At 50.8% G+C, this 15,241-nt stretch overlaps 1 protein-coding gene across 1 annotated transcript in view; it reads right to left on the reverse strand.

Moving 5' to 3' along the window:
• ZHX2 (zinc fingers and homeoboxes 2) overlaps nucleotides 1–15,241 on the reverse strand; it is a 162,893-nt gene that overhangs the window by 110,723 nt on the left and 36,929 nt on the right. The gene's annotated exons all lie outside the window — the stretch shown is intronic.

Consider the following 15,241-nt stretch of genomic DNA (forward strand, 5'->3'; position numbering starts at 1 on the left):
CTGTTATAATTATCTAAATAAATCTGAAGGTCTCTGCTAAAAAAAGTTCATGTGCTGACAGGGCTTCTCCGTGAGTAAAGATCCTCTTGCTGGCTGCTAGTTGGGCTCTCAGGGAACGAGCTAGGGCAGTGGGGTTCTCAAAGTGTGGCCCCTGCATCACCTGGGAATTTGCTCAGAAGGCAAATCAGTGGGTTCTATTCCTGAACTACTAAATCAGAAATTTCGGGGCTGGGGCTCAGTCATTTTATAAGCCCCCCAGTGACTGCACTCCCTGCTGAAGTTTGAGGGCTACCGAGCTTAGGCACACATTGTCAGGTCTAGTTGATGGTCAGAATTTCCTAGGGATGGTCAGGGGAGAAAGGAAGGTCCCAGGCTCATCTCCCAGGGATCCTCAGATTCTGGGATGCAGTCCGGGGTTCAGCATTTTAACATGCTCCCTGGGTGATTCCATTGAGCTAGAGGTTGGGGAGTAGAAAGCCCAGGGGCTGGAAGGAATCCAGGATTGGGGGTGGTGAGGGGAGGGACCAGGGGCTGAGACAGAAGAAAATGCTGAACGTCAAGGTTCTGATCCCTGCACTACAGGTTTACGAGATGGGATCTCCTACCACCTACTCATTTTCTGACCAGGGATCCTAAGTCTCAAAGAGAAGTAACTATTCTAAATCCTTGCAACCCATACTTTGGCAGAGCTGGAGACCCACGCCAGGGGCCTTCCTTCGGAAGCCAGCCCCCCTTCGCCATGGCTCTCCCCCTGTGCTCACTGCACACGGTGTGTCCCTCTCAGTCAAGCACTGAATCCAGGCCCCTCTCCCAAGGCTTGACCCTAAGAGGAACTTCCAGTGGAATTGGAATCAGACCCCAGGTTTAAGTGCAAATTTAGTCTCACTCCCTAAGTAGCTGAGCCACCAAGTCACCCTCTCGAGGCCTCGGTTTCCACATCTCTGAAATAGAGAGAAGTGCTGACCTCACCGAGCCACTGAGCAAGTCAAGTAAAATCATACAGTTGAAGGCGCTTTCCAGCTGTCAGCTGCTGCCACAAAGGGGCTAAGAAGAAAGAGGAGGACTCACTGTGATTTCTTATCTAGAAGCACTTACAGAAGAGCAACCAGACAACACTGAAGCGCTTAGCTCCACGCCAAGTATGAGGTGACACCTGATCTTAGCGGCCTTGGCTCAAACCTTCCTCTGCCTGGGTGCACTTGCCCAAACCCGTATGTGCACGAATCCCCTTGTGATTCGGTTCACAGTCTGCCTGACTTTCCCCCCTGGTGAGCCCAGGGAAGGCAGGAAGTGATGCTTGATCAGTTTTGTGCTCCCTCTTCTCCCTGCCCCCCACAGAACGTCTGGCATCTCAAAGGTGTGCTCAGAAAGGAGGCTTCTGGTAGGGGAGCTTTAGAGATCTGGGGTTTTTCAGGTGGGCAGATGCCTCCGAGAAGTCCTGTAATAAATGCCCCCCCTGGAGCCAGTGCAGTGGGGTCAAGCGCTTCCACCCAGCCCGAAGCCACCAGCCAACACCAAGGTCTTCCTTGGGCTTCCCTGTGACCATCACCCACCCACCGCCCGAGGTTCTCAGGTTCCTGCAGAGTGTGGTCAGGTGAAGGCAGGAAGGGCAGAGAGTGAAACAGGACCCTCAGCCCCCTTCCCCCGAAGCCACACCTAAAGCTACTAAATGGGGACACCTGGGTGGCTCAGTAGGTTAAGCACCTGCCTTTAGCTCAGGTCATGATACTGGGATCCTGGGATTGAGCCTGCATCAGGCTCCCTGCTTGGCTGGGAGTCTGCTTCTCCCTCTCCCTCTGCCTCTCCCCCTGCTTGTGCTCTCTCTCTCTCTGTCAATTCAATGAATAAAATCTTAAAAAAAAAAAATAAATAAAGCTACTAAATGAAAAAAAAAAAGACAACGTTAACCAAGCAGGAAGCATGCAGTAAATGCTCAGGAACCCAAACAAGGGTTTCTGGGATCTGGTTCTTTCTCTGGTTTCTCCTTGTTTTCCTGGTCCCAAGGATTAAAAGAGGCTTGCAGAGGGAATGGGGCACTTTGGGATGAAAAGCTCTAGTTTTAGCACTTTTCTTCTACTCTGCCACAGTGAGCTGTGTGACCTTGCCTAAGTCACATAGGTCATCCCGGCCTTGCTTTGCTCCCTTTGAAACGGGAATTGGGTGAATGAGGAGCTACTGGGTTGTTTTCCCCTAAAGGATACAGCAAACGATACAGCCAATGTTGTAACTGTCACTTGTCCAGCAAAGCAGAATGGGTTCAAGGCTGGCACAGAGTCCTACCTGTGGCCCTTCCATGGAATATTGACAATAACAATGACAGGAGAGGCTCATCTTTACTGAGTCTGTGCTGGGCGCCAGGCACTGGACAGGCACTTTTCATTCATTATGTTGTTCAACCCTCACAGTGGCCCTTTCCGGCAGACACCATCCTTAGTCCCATTTTACAGGGGGGGAAACTGATGTGCCGGGAAGTTAAAGCTGGGATTGTGGACAGGTGAGGGAGGGAGGCAGGGTCTGAACTCAGGCTGTCAGAGTTCAGAGCCCAACTCCTTTCCCACCATACCCAACTGAACCCAGAAATTTGTTTCCACACTTAGGAGAGATCGAAAAATCTAGAAAGGCCATTAAAATAACCAATCATTTTGATTGACCACTGTTGGGGCAGGCACGAATCCAGTCTGTTCAGTTATTCCCAGTATAGGAAACACATCTCAGGGGCTTGGTTTAAACAGAGGGGCAGGATGCCTGGGTGGCTCAGGTGCTTAAGCATCTGCCTTGGGATCAGGTCATGATCCGAGAGTCCTGTGATCACGTCCCAAATCCAGCTCCTTGCTCAGCAGGGAGTCTGCTTCTCCCTTTGCCCCCTTCCCCTCTCATGTTCTTTCTCTCACTCAAATAAACAGATAAAATCTTTTAAAAATAATAAATAAATAAATAGGCGGAAGAGGTGCCCTGGAGGCAGCCCAGGCTTCAGAGCTGGGCAGCCTGATTGTAGTCCCTCAGCTGCGGTCAGAAAGCCCCTCTGGAGTCCACCTCCTATCAGTCAGACCTGCTGGACCGTTCCCACCCTCTCCACCTCACAGGTCTGGCCCAGATTAGCAGAATCTCATCAGTACCTACCCTCTCCACATGCCAAATTTTAAAAGATTCTGTCTCTTGCCCATTAATTAGTTTCTCCATTAATAAACTAATGAAGCCCTTGAATAACTGCCGGAGTTTCTGATCACAACAAGGTGACCAATGTTATTCAATTCTAGCCCAGAGAAAAACAAAACACACCCCCGCAGGCCCCCCTCTACCACCCCATGATATTTTTAGGCAGCCAGTGCCACCGTATCCTGGGTACTGTACAATTTCCACTGGTTTCTGGAAAGAGTGACTCTCCTGATGTTAAATTTTAGGAAAACACTGGCTTAAACAATTTCTGAGGTCTCTTTCAACACCAAGTCCATCAGGTCTACGCAATCGATGATGTGTGCATGTGTGCTCTGGTCCTCGTGCATGTGTCCCCGCTGTGCTGACTTTGTTGGCTCAACGCTAGAAGTGCAGAAGCCCGGGGAGGAGGACCCCTTGGAGTCTGAAGGAGGTCAGCCGAGGATACCGGACGGGCAGGCCTCCGCCACTTCACACGGAGGGTGGAGAATGCATGAAACTTGCTGGCCCCTAGAGGCTGTACCAGCTAAAAATATAAACCGGTTCAGGAAGGGCTGAGAGGAACCAAGGGAGGAGTGGCTGACAGGTGAGGGGCTCAGTAGGTGCAGGTCTTGTCCTGTGCTCCCACCATGGTGAGCCCTGTTAGTGACCGAAGGCTCGGCTGGGGAGAACTCGGATGGTCCCCCTGACAGCATCGTTCATGTTGATTAAAAAAGGGGAGATTAAAAAAGGAGAACAAGAAAAGAGGGCATTTGATAGTATCCTGCTTCATCATTTAACTTCTAAGACCAGAAAAAAAAATCCATCGTTAACAAAGCCTGACCAATTTTTTGGGGGAATGCGTTTGCCCCTCCCTGTCTTGGCCAGAGGGGTTGAGACAGTGTGATTCCTGAGGGATTCCTACAGCATGGCTCCCCCTTCCAGGCTGGGAGGTGAGAACCACCATCCCAGAATTTCTCAATAAATATTTATTACTTAAAAAAAAAGAAAAAAGAAAAAAATCCATTATAGAAAATACAGACGTGAGGGAAGAAAAATCGTCTCTGGTGCCATGTCTAAGGATTCACTGTTAACATTTGCTGTATTTCCATCTACATGAGTGTTTTTTTTTTTAAAAAAATGATATATATGTATATATATATATCATTATTATTATCCTGCATTTTTCATTTAACATTTAACACTTAAAAAAAAAATCACACTACAGGGACGCCTGGGTGGCTCAGTGGTTGAATGGTTGAGCGTCTGCCTTTGGCTCAGGGCGTGATCCCGGAGTTCCAGGATCGAGTCCTGCATGGGGCTCCCTGCAAGGAGCCTGCTTCTCCCTCTGCCTATGTCTCTGTGTCTCTCATGAGTAAATAAAGACAAAATCTTTAAAAAAAAAATCACACTACTAAATAGACGTGTTGTATGGGTTTCTACTCCCTATGTAACCATTAATTTGCTTAACCATTGAATTATTTTACTCTTCACCCCTTGTTGGATACTGGTTTCCTTTTCCCAACGTTCAGCTGAGTAGATAAGGCTGGGATAGGCTGTGTAGATAAGGCCCGATTACTTCTTTTTGGAGATGTGACAATAAATCTCAAAATCTCAGAGTGCAACATTTAATAAGTTTCTCGGGGCACCTGGCTGGCTTGGTCGGTGAAGCATGTGACTCTTGATCTCAGGGTTGTGAGTTCGAGCCCCGCGCTGAGTGCAGAGATTACTTAAAAATAAATTCTTAAAAAAAAAGTGTTTCTCTTACGTGGACAAAGGGCATGTGAGGGACAGGGACGCACATGGAATATTCGCAGAGGCTGCTCTGCAGCTTGCTAGGGGGGAGGCTCGCAGCAGGAAGCGCCTCCCTTCCCCACCCGTGCCCCACTATCTAGTGCTTTCCTCTCCTTCCGCACAACTATTTATTTATGCTGAAGACTTTTCCCTGGGTCCCAGCGAACTGAACACTTGGAGAGCTAGACACTTGGACAGCCGGCCACTGGGCTGAAGCACACCAGGACAGGGCCCTTATTAGAAATGCAAATGCCTCAGCTGACAAATCCCAAACACCAGCACAGGTCAGAGCCCCCCACCGAATGCACCTCAGTTGGGTGGCCCCCAGTCTTCCATTTTACCTGAAAGAGCTGAAAAGGAGTTGGCTGGGCTGTGGCTCAGTAATCTGAGAAGGAAAGGATCTGTCTGAAAAGGAATTGTCTCCCTGGTGTTTCAATTTTACCCAATAAGAGAAAGTCAGTCTCTTTCTTCCCAGCCTTAACTCCGCTAAAAGCCATTAAGCACCGCCAGAGACAGGAGACATTTATCTGTTGGCAAGTGTGAATGCTGCATTCTGTACCTCCAGCAGGGATGGAAATTAAGCTGTTTACTTGGTGGCCACCCCAAGGGACTGAAATGAAGGTCTAATGTGACGGCATCTCTGAAATGCATTTTTAAAATCTTAAATCCTCGTTCTTTCATGCTCCACCTCTAAACCCATTAGGGATTTGTGAAATTAATTTATCTGAATTGCACCCTGACCAGCTCTGGCCAGCAAATGCAAATGAGGTGACCAGTAGGTGACCTCACTAGACTGGTTCTTATTTTGGAAGGAAGGGAGGGTTGCAGTAGGGTGAGCTTATTCCACCTGACCAGAGAGAGGTCTGGTACCCGTGGCTCAGGTGCATTTCTTTTGGATGTTTAGTCATGCTCAAAATTGAACGTGATCAAGTCCTTCCCTGTGGCATGTTCAGATTCTGTCTGGAGCGGCAAACCCACATCCTCAGCGCCAACAGAGCTCCCTTTACAGTCCATCCATGCCATCCCTCCTTCAAAACGCCACTCCAAACCTACCTTTTATACGCAGAAAGCCTGTCAAGATGGATCCCATCTGGGGTCATTTATCTTGTGTCCTTTTGGCACTTTGCAAATTCAGAGCCATCAACTCCTGCACCTACTGCCTTGCGATTCTTGTCCTGTGACTTTGCTCGTATGTTTGGTTTCCACCCCTGCGTGCCTGCGCACCGGCAGGTGGAACCACTCTTTTATGTTCAGTTCCTGCAATACTGAAAATCTATGCTCCCCTAAAATGTATATGTTAAATCTTGATACCCAATGTGATGGTATTGGGAGGTGAGGATTAGGTCATGAGAGGGGAGCTCTTATGAATGGGATTCGTGCCTGATAAAAGAGCTCCCAGGGAGACCTCTCACCCCTTCTGCCACATAGGACGCAGCGAGAAGACAACCATCTACGAACTGGGGCGTGGGCTTTCACCAGATACTGAATCCACCAGTGCCTTGATCTTGGACTTCCAGCCTCTAGAACTGTGAGAATAGATTTCTGTTGTTTACCAGCCACCCCGTCTATAGGATTTTGGCTTTAGTAGCCCAGAGGGACTAAGTCCCCAAGAGACCTCTAGTAGGGAGACCTTCTTGCCCAGCTCCTGGAATGAGGTAGGAGAGTCCTCCTACTGTTATTATCGTTTCTAATTTATATGAACATGGGATCCCTGGGTGGCGCAGCGGTTTGGCGCCTGCCTTTGGCCCAGGGCGCGATCCTGGAGACCCGGGATCGAATCCCACGTCGGGCTCCCGGTGCATGGAGCCTGCTTCTCCCTCTGCCTGTGTCTCTGCCTCTCTCTCTCTCTCTCTCTCTCTGTGTGACTATCATAAATAAATAAAAATTAAAAAAATTTTAATTTATATGAACATGTACACATGCAAATCCTTTTAAAGGGACTCTCAGCACGTTAAGTGAAGGTTCAGAAGTGTAGGAATTCTAACCAGTTATAAGTCCTTGAGGCTCTTTGATGAGAGTAAAAGGCCTTCAACAGGCCTTGTTGAAGAGCAAACTTTGCTGAGTCAATCCTATTACTTTGGATTTGCAGATTCGGAGTCGACACGTATTACAAGACACCCTCTGTAGTGTAGTATAGTCGTGATTAAAAGGGGATTCTCGGGGGTGAATCCTGGCTCATCCACGGCCGGGCTGTGTGACTCTGGGCGTGCTAATCAACCCTCCTGACTCTGGGCAGGTCTGGATTCCCTAAAAAAAGGTTGTCCCACTACACACGACCTCTATATAGTCCTCTTTTACCTCAGGTACCATACGGGCAGCTAACCTTGTTCTCACACCATTAGAAGAGGCGCCTAATATTCTAGTCAATCACTGGCTCAGACGTAAGTAAATGTTTTCTAACATTTGCTGAAATGCGGTGTTTTAATGACTTTTCTAAAGGCCAGTGCCCTCAATTTGAAGGATATATGAACCCTCATCTGCCATCTGTGGATACTGTGTGTGAAATAGAAGCCAGCCCAGGGGACCCTGGCGGCCGGACTTCTCTTCATATTCCCAAGGAGAATAACGTGCGATGAGTCATCCAGGAGCCGGTTCACATATAGGACCCGTCAGCCCGGGAAAGGGAGGGGAAACACGGCAGAGGAGACGGACCCCTCACCCGCGCAGGGCAGCCCACCGCGGCCCTCCGCAGCCCAAGGCCTCCGGGCCGCCGGGGCCATCGCCTGCAGGAACCGCCCGCGGGTGTCTCCCCACGGTGGGGGGGGGGGGCTCTGCTCAGACCAAGGGACTTAGAGGATGACTCGTCCCAAGATCCGTTCGGCTGCAGCGACAGACTCAGGCTTGGGCCATGGCTGCCCCTGTGTGCTCGGGCCCCTCGGATCCCGGCTCCGGCTCTGGCTTCCCTTCCCCTCAGGCCCCTCGGATCCCGGCTCCAGCTCCGGCTTCCCTTCCCGTCAGATCCCTGATCCCGGCTCCGGCTCCGGCTTCCCTTCCGCTCAGGCCCCTCAGATCCCGGCTCCGGCTCCGGCTTCCCTTCCCCTCAGGCCCCTCGGATCCCGGCTCCGGCTTCCCTTCCCCTCAGGCCCCTCAGATCCCGGCTCCGGCTTCCCTTCCCCTCAGGCCCCTCGGATCCCGGCTCCGGCTCCGGCTTCCCTTCCCCTCAGGCCCCTCGGATCCTGGCTCCGGCTCAGGCTTCCCTTCCCCTCAGGCCCCTCGGATCCCGGCTCCGGCTTCCCTTCCCCTCAGGCCCCTCGGATCCCGGCTCCGGCTCCGGCTTCCCTTCCCCTCAGGCCCCTCGGATCCCGGCTCTGGCTCCGGCTTCCCTTCCGCTCAGGCGCCTCAGATCCCGGCTCCGGCTCCGGCTTCCCTTCCCCTCAGGCCCCTCGGATCCCGGCTCCGGCTCCGGCTTCCCTTCCCCTCAGGCCCCTCGGATCCTGGCTCCGGCTCCAGCTTCCCTTCCGCTCAGGCGCCTCAGATCCCGGCTCCGGCTCCTGCTTCCCTTCCCCTCAGGCCCCTCGGATCCCGGCTCCGGCTTCCCTTCCCCTCAGGCCCCTCGGATCCCGGCTCCGGCTCCGGCTTCCCTTCCCCTCAGATCCCTGATCCCGGCTCCGGCTCCCCTTCTGCTCAGGCCCCTCTCCCTTGTCTACACACTGACCTGGGCTGAGCCCGTTTGAGGACACCCTCTCCCTTAGGAGTCACTCCTGGGCGATGTGCATGAGCGCGCGCGCCTGTGAGTGTGTGCTCCCCCCTCCCCCCCCCCCACACTATCCAGGCTGTCTCTCTCTCTCTCTCTCTGTCTCTCTCTGTCTCTCTCTCTGTCTCTGTCTCGCCTCCCCCCAGCCCCTGAAAGCCCGGGAAGCCGTGTCCGTTCCCCTCCGGAGCCCCGGGTGTGAGCTCTGCTCGGGGTCCAAGCGGCTCCCCGCACAGACCCGGCGCCGGGCCCCAGCGCCCTGCCCCTGCCCCTGCCGGCCCGGGGCCCTGCTGCTCGGCTGTGCCCCCCACTCCCTTCTCCCTCATCCTGCCTCTGTTCTTAGCACTGTCGGGGGGCGGGGCCTGATACTACCATTTCTTGCTCATTTGCTTCTGGATTCTCTCCTTTTTAAAAAAAAAAGATTCTGCTGCTACAGGCGGGTCTGGACAACCTTGGGCTGGTTACCTGATCTCTCTGAACCTCAGTTTCCTTACCTGTAAAACGGGGACATACTAGTACCGACTGGCTCACAGAGCTGCTGGGAGGGTTAAATGAGGTAACACAGGCTCGGCCCTTGGCACAGGGCTGGACCGGGAAGCACACAGGTGTCAGCAACCGGTACATCAGCAGGATCGATCATATTATTAATAACAACTGTTACTCTAAAAGGCCTAAGGCTGTCCCACAGCTTGTCATTTCTGTGTTCCTACATCTCAACACTTCCTAACCTCCCCCTAGGAGCCCTACCCAACCCCACGCCCCTGTTTTCTGTTTTTTTTTTTTCTCTTTTTCTAAAGATTTTGTTTATTTATTTATGAGAGATACAGAGACAGAGACAGAGAGAGAGGCAGAGACAGGCAGAGGGAGAAGCAGGCTCCCTGTGGGGACTGGAGCCCAGGACCCTGGGATCGCGACCTGGGCCAAAAGCAGATACTCAACCCCTGAGCCACCCGGGCACCCCTCTTTTCCTCTCTTTTTATTTATTTTATTTTATTTTATTTTATTTTATTTTATTTTATTTTATTTTATTTTATTTTATTATTTTATTTTATTTTATTTTATTTTATTTTATTTTTAAGTAATCTCTACACCCAACATGGGGCTCCCACCCGCAACCCCAAGATCAAGAGTCACATGCTCCAGTGACTGAGCCAGCCAGGCACCCATTAATTTTTCTTCTCTTCGGACTTTATGATCAATCCATCAGCCCCAGGAAAGGGAGTTTGTAAAAGATGTGTCGTTTGTAAAAATAACAAACCTGGATGAGGAGTCAGGGGGCCTGAATCCCACCCTTAAGGAAGAGTAAAAATGGCCTCTGACCCTGGGCAAGTAATAATAGTCTTTCTGGGGTTTCATCTCCTTCACCTGAAAAAATGAAGAGGTTGGACCAAAGCAGTGTTTCCCGAAGCACGTTCTGGAAGCTTCCACCACACTTGTGCCCCCACACAGAGCCCCCGTGGTCAGGGTAGCGCCATAAGTGACCAACCTAGCCCGCTCCCCGAGGCTCCACTTCTCTAAGCTTGTTGTCTAGATTTGGATACCGTCTACACCGCCTGGCGCCTCAGCAGACTGTTCCAGGGCTGACCCGGACCCTCTCATAAAAGGAGATTTTTGAATTGGCGTAAATCTCAGCTCTGTGAGGAAGGGAAATGAACTGCCAGCTCTGCTGAAAAACTAGGACAAGGTTCTCTTTAGCAAGTCTCCAGGTACTGTTCCGGCAATCACTGGGTATCATGAGCCTTAAAATACGCCCTGCCTGGTACAATGTCTCCTGATGAAGTTGGCTGCCAGGCCCAGGGCATTTCAGGCAGGAATGGTGAATTTTAAAACCGCACAATTACTAGTAGTTTGGAAAACCCTTTTGAAACACCATGCCAATCATTTAATTCATTTTCCAAGTCCTTTTTAATGCAAAATATGCTAATATGTTGTTGGAGTGTCCAGCAGAGAAACCTGCTAGAAAGTGGGGCCTCTCTTGCTTGGGGGTTAAGTGGGGAGCTGGTGGGAATGGGGCATGGAGAGAATAATGGCTCATTTTCCCTCCAGTGAAGCAAAGCCGGCCGATGCCACCGGGTTCAAGCATTTCTTTGTACTCCCTTCAGCTGCCACAAGGTGCGATCACCCTCACGGTCACAGATTTGGGGCATAATGGGCTTCTTTGCAGCCCAAAGCCCACCCCCGGTAAGTGAGATGTGTCCTTCAGTTGTCTGTCATCTCCTCTTGGTGAGTAGGGGACAGTGAAGGAGGGAAGGAGGAGAGGCTGAGAGAGACGTTTATGGCTTGAAAGAATAAACTAATTTGGGCCCAGGGCTGGGCGGGGGTGGGGTGGGGGGGTGGGGGGGGTGGGGTGCGGTGGGGGGTGGGGGGCTGCTGCAGTGGCCCTTTGACAAATGGCCTAACCCAGCGGGACTCCCTTTCTCTTTCTTGCACAAACTACGAGCATAAACTATAGAGGGGCCTCTCTTGGAGGTTATAGGTCAGTCTACTGTATAACCGATGCCATAATGTCATTAAAGCTTGCAGTTCTTGCTTATCTAGTAAGCAGAAACTACTAGGTTCTCCTTTGTATACCCAGCGCTGTGCCAGTCCTGGCGTGTGCAGGGTACCCAGGGGTATAGCAAATGGATCTAGTCCTTCATTGCTGTCAGTAATTGAGCACTGACTATCTTCCAGGGACTGTACGTGGCTTGATTGCAGTGAGAGAAACACACGTACAGGCACAAAGAAGGTGAGGTACACGTGGCAATCTCCCCTCGTATCAGAGTGGGAAAGCTGCAAGGCAGTCTACCAAAGCTGTGGCCCAGGGCTTGCAAACGGGGAGTGGGGGTGGTGGTGGGGGCTGGATGTGGCTTTCAGGCATGTTTTCTTGGACCTAAAGGATGCTTCAAACATTTTGGAAACATCTTCTGAAAAATCAAGATTTCCACCTTCCCTTGAACAAAATTAAAAGGGGCTACATGGTATCACCGAGTCCATGTTCCTGCATGGCAATAGTCATTTGGAGCTCAGTGGCAAGTGTCCCTTTTAGACTGGGCATGGGCTTTCTATTTTGTCAACGTTGCTACCACTCCCTATTCCTTACCTCTGGCTCCCTCATTCCCTTTACCTGGCTGGCTTCTGTATGCATTTGAGTTTGCAAGCCTAACATAGAACAGGCCCCTTATTTTGCCGGTGAGGAATCTGAGGCCCAGAGCAGTTAAGACAGCGGATGTGGGCAGACTTGAATCCAGGTCTCTGCTGGACATGGGGTTCCGGGCTGTTTCCACCATATCATCATATCACACTGTGTCATCAAGGAAAACCTAGAGGTACACAGTGCGTTCAATACCAGAGGACCATTATAGCGACCAGATGGATGGAGCAGCCAAGCCATGGATGTGGTGGGGTGAGGTGGGGCCAAGGGGGGCAGAAGGGCTGGAGGAAGGAGGTGGAAGGGGGGTGGAGTGGGTTAAGAGCAGTCTGAAGGAGCTCAGAAAGGGAGGGAAGCGTTCTCTGCCACCTTGTGGACCTGAATCCCCATTTATTCAGTTTTGTTTGTGACTTTTAAAATGTATGTTTATTGTTAAACAGAACACAGATACAGAAAAGCACGTAACACATAGACATACAAATCATTTGCAACTGGTTATGATTCTTGGGGTCTTGTTTTCTTTCTAAAAAGCAACAAAGAGGCTTCAAACTCAGGGCTTTCCATGCTTTTTTTCCGCTGCACTCACAGCAGATTAAGAAACCTACCTGCCTCTTCCAGACTGATCTGGCATGGCAGAAATATCAGGGGGTAGGTGGTTGGGAGGCCTGGTGCTCAAGTCCCAACCTGAACCCCTGGGAGGGCAGTTTACACTCTCGGGACCTCAGACGGGGACACAGGACCGGATCTCTGCGGGTGCCAGTGTTCAGTGCTCTACCATTCTGCTGGGCTAAGAATACCATGGAGAGCAGAAGGAACCTGCTAGAACGTCCATGGAAGGGAGGACCGTGTAGCAATCACTTACTGGCTCAGGCCAGCAGCCAAACCGCCCCCTTGGCTACATTAGAACCAGAAGCCACGTGGCGGCATGGATCACAGATCCCTCTAGGTAACAGGATGTTGGTGGACAGGGAACCTCCAAGTCATGGGCTCCAAGCCCCTCGCTGACAGCTCAGTGCACAATAGTTAGGATGAAGAATGTGACTTGCCCAAGGTCTGATCCTGAATATTAAACCGCATCCTAGAAGCTTTTCCTTAAGCCTTTGTTCCAAGTATAACCTCTTACCAGGTCTGGAGGCCTGGGGGTGTGGATGGGAAGGCTCCTTGGACCAGAACTCTCATCCACAAAAGGGCATAAATGGAAACTTTTGACGCAGTCCATGTGAGACACAACTGTAGGTGGCACTCTGAACTAGGGACTGTATGATACCCTAGATTAAAGTATATTTGCTACAAACCTTATGCTAAACTCACAATTCTATAGCAGAGTATTTTGGACGTCCAAAGAGTTAGCTTGTTGATTTAAATATTTTACAGGTCCGCAATTTCTGTAACCAGTTTGCATAGTTTTTCATCCTCTAATATGCCAGGAGGCTAAAAACCTGGCCATGGCCAGGGTCTTTCATGGTATCTTTGAGGACTGACCCCTTAGCAAAGCTCGAACATCAGAACCTGGGGTGAGGGAGGCCCCTCCAGTTCACTGAATGGAAGCAGGGAGTTGGAGTATGTTCATCACAGCCAAGGCACCCAACGCGTCCTGCGCACTTACTAAGTGCCAGGAATGTGCTCACAGTTGGGTTCAGAGATGACTGCCCTGCCCATGAGGAAGTCAACCCCTAGCCAGGCAGCCAGACACTGAGTGACTATCAAATGATGTGACCAGTAGCTACAGAAAGTGGTGAGGCAACATGAAAGGGAGGAGAATGTGCGTTTGCCCGAGGGTGTCCCAAGAGGCAGATGATGTGATGGGGGGTGTGGCAGACAGAACGACATCCCCTCCAAAGATGTCCACACCCTAATCACCGGGACCTGTGTGTGAATCTGTTATCTTACATGGCAAAGGGAACTTTGCAGATGTGATTAGGTTAGGGACATAGAGATGGGGAGATTATCCTGGCTTATCTGGATGGCCGCAATGTAATCACAAAAGCCCTTAGAAGTGACACCGGGAGGAGGACCTGGGTGGCTCAGTGGTTGAGCCTCTGCCTTTGGCTCAGGTCATGATCCCGTGGTCCTGGGATCAAGTCCTGCATCAGGCTTCTCCCTCTGCCTATGTCTCTGACTCTTTCTCTGTGTCTTTCCTGAATATATAAAATCTTAAAAAAAAAAAAAAAGTGAGAGAGGGAAGTGGGAGGCTCAGAGTCAGAGCGATGCAGTTTGAGAAAGACTCAATGGGCCATTGCTGGCTGTGAAGGTGAAGGAATGGGTCATAAGGCAAGGAATACAGGCAGCTTCTAGAAGCTGGAAAACACAGGGAAATAGACTCTCCCCTAGAGCCTCCAGAAGGAATAGCCCTGTCAATGCCTTCATTTTAGCCCAGTGAGACCCATTTCAGACTTCTGACCTCCACCAGTTTGCGGCAGTTTGTTACAGCAGCTCTAGAAGATGAACACAGGAGGATAACCCGAGTAAGACACAGGAGCCCTGGGGGACCAGTCCTGAACTGGTCCTGAACTGGCATCACTTGCTCTCTCAAAGCCTCTGTTTCTCCCTCTAAAACCCAAAAGCACTGGCAGGGGTGGGAGGGATGGCTGGCTCCGTCAGTTGAGCATGCAACTCTTGATCTCAGGGCCCATATTGGGCTTGGAGTTTACTTTAAAATAAACACAAAACCAACCCAGAGCACCGGGTGTAGACACTCCCTGATGCCCCTTCTGGTTCTGACACCTGGCGATTTTATGGAAGAGAGCAGTAGCCACTGTACTGTAATGACTGGTACTGAGGGTTGGCAGAGAACAGCCTGTCCCAAAGCATGTTTGGTGGGATTTAAGTTCCATGGGCTGTGGGGAAGGGTTAGTCAGAAAAGAGGGCAGCAAAGCATTACCCAAGACTTAACAGGCACTGTTCTGAGCTCTGGGGAGTCAGTGGTGAGCAGGATAGATGACGTCCCTGCCCTCACAGAGCTCAGAGAGGAGGAAGGAGCCGACACACTGAACCAAGGAACAAGCCAATTTCCACTGGCCATTATACCATGATGAAAATGAAGTCTGGTGATAAGATAGTGTGGAACAGGGAGGCTGGCCACTCTCAGCAGGGTGGTCAGGGCTGGCCTCCCAGGGTCAAATTTGACCTGGGCCCACGGGATGAGATGAGCTGGGCATTTAAAGCAAAGGCTAGAGAAGTATGAAAAATATTGAGTTAAATAAAATTAAACAGAATCCTATATGGAGGAGTCCTGAGGGTTTGACTATATTAATTGGTTCATGTGTTCATTGTCCAAGGACACGTTATTTTATTGAACCAGGCAGTGCTCTGAACACAAGGGATACAGTACTAAACAAAACAGGCAAGGTCCCTGGTGTGTGGAGCACTGTTAGTGTGGGGGAGACAGACAGTACTAAACTCAACAGATAAATATAAAATCAGGATATACTAGGACCTTGAGGACCAGAGCAGGTATGGGAGAGGTGGTGGTGGTGTGGTAATGGTGATCTGGG

This window comes from Vulpes lagopus, chromosome 9 (assembly GCF_018345385.1).
Source record: "Vulpes lagopus strain Blue_001 chromosome 9, ASM1834538v1, whole genome shotgun sequence".
Classification (NCBI taxonomy): domain Eukaryota; kingdom Metazoa; phylum Chordata; class Mammalia; order Carnivora; family Canidae; genus Vulpes; species Vulpes lagopus.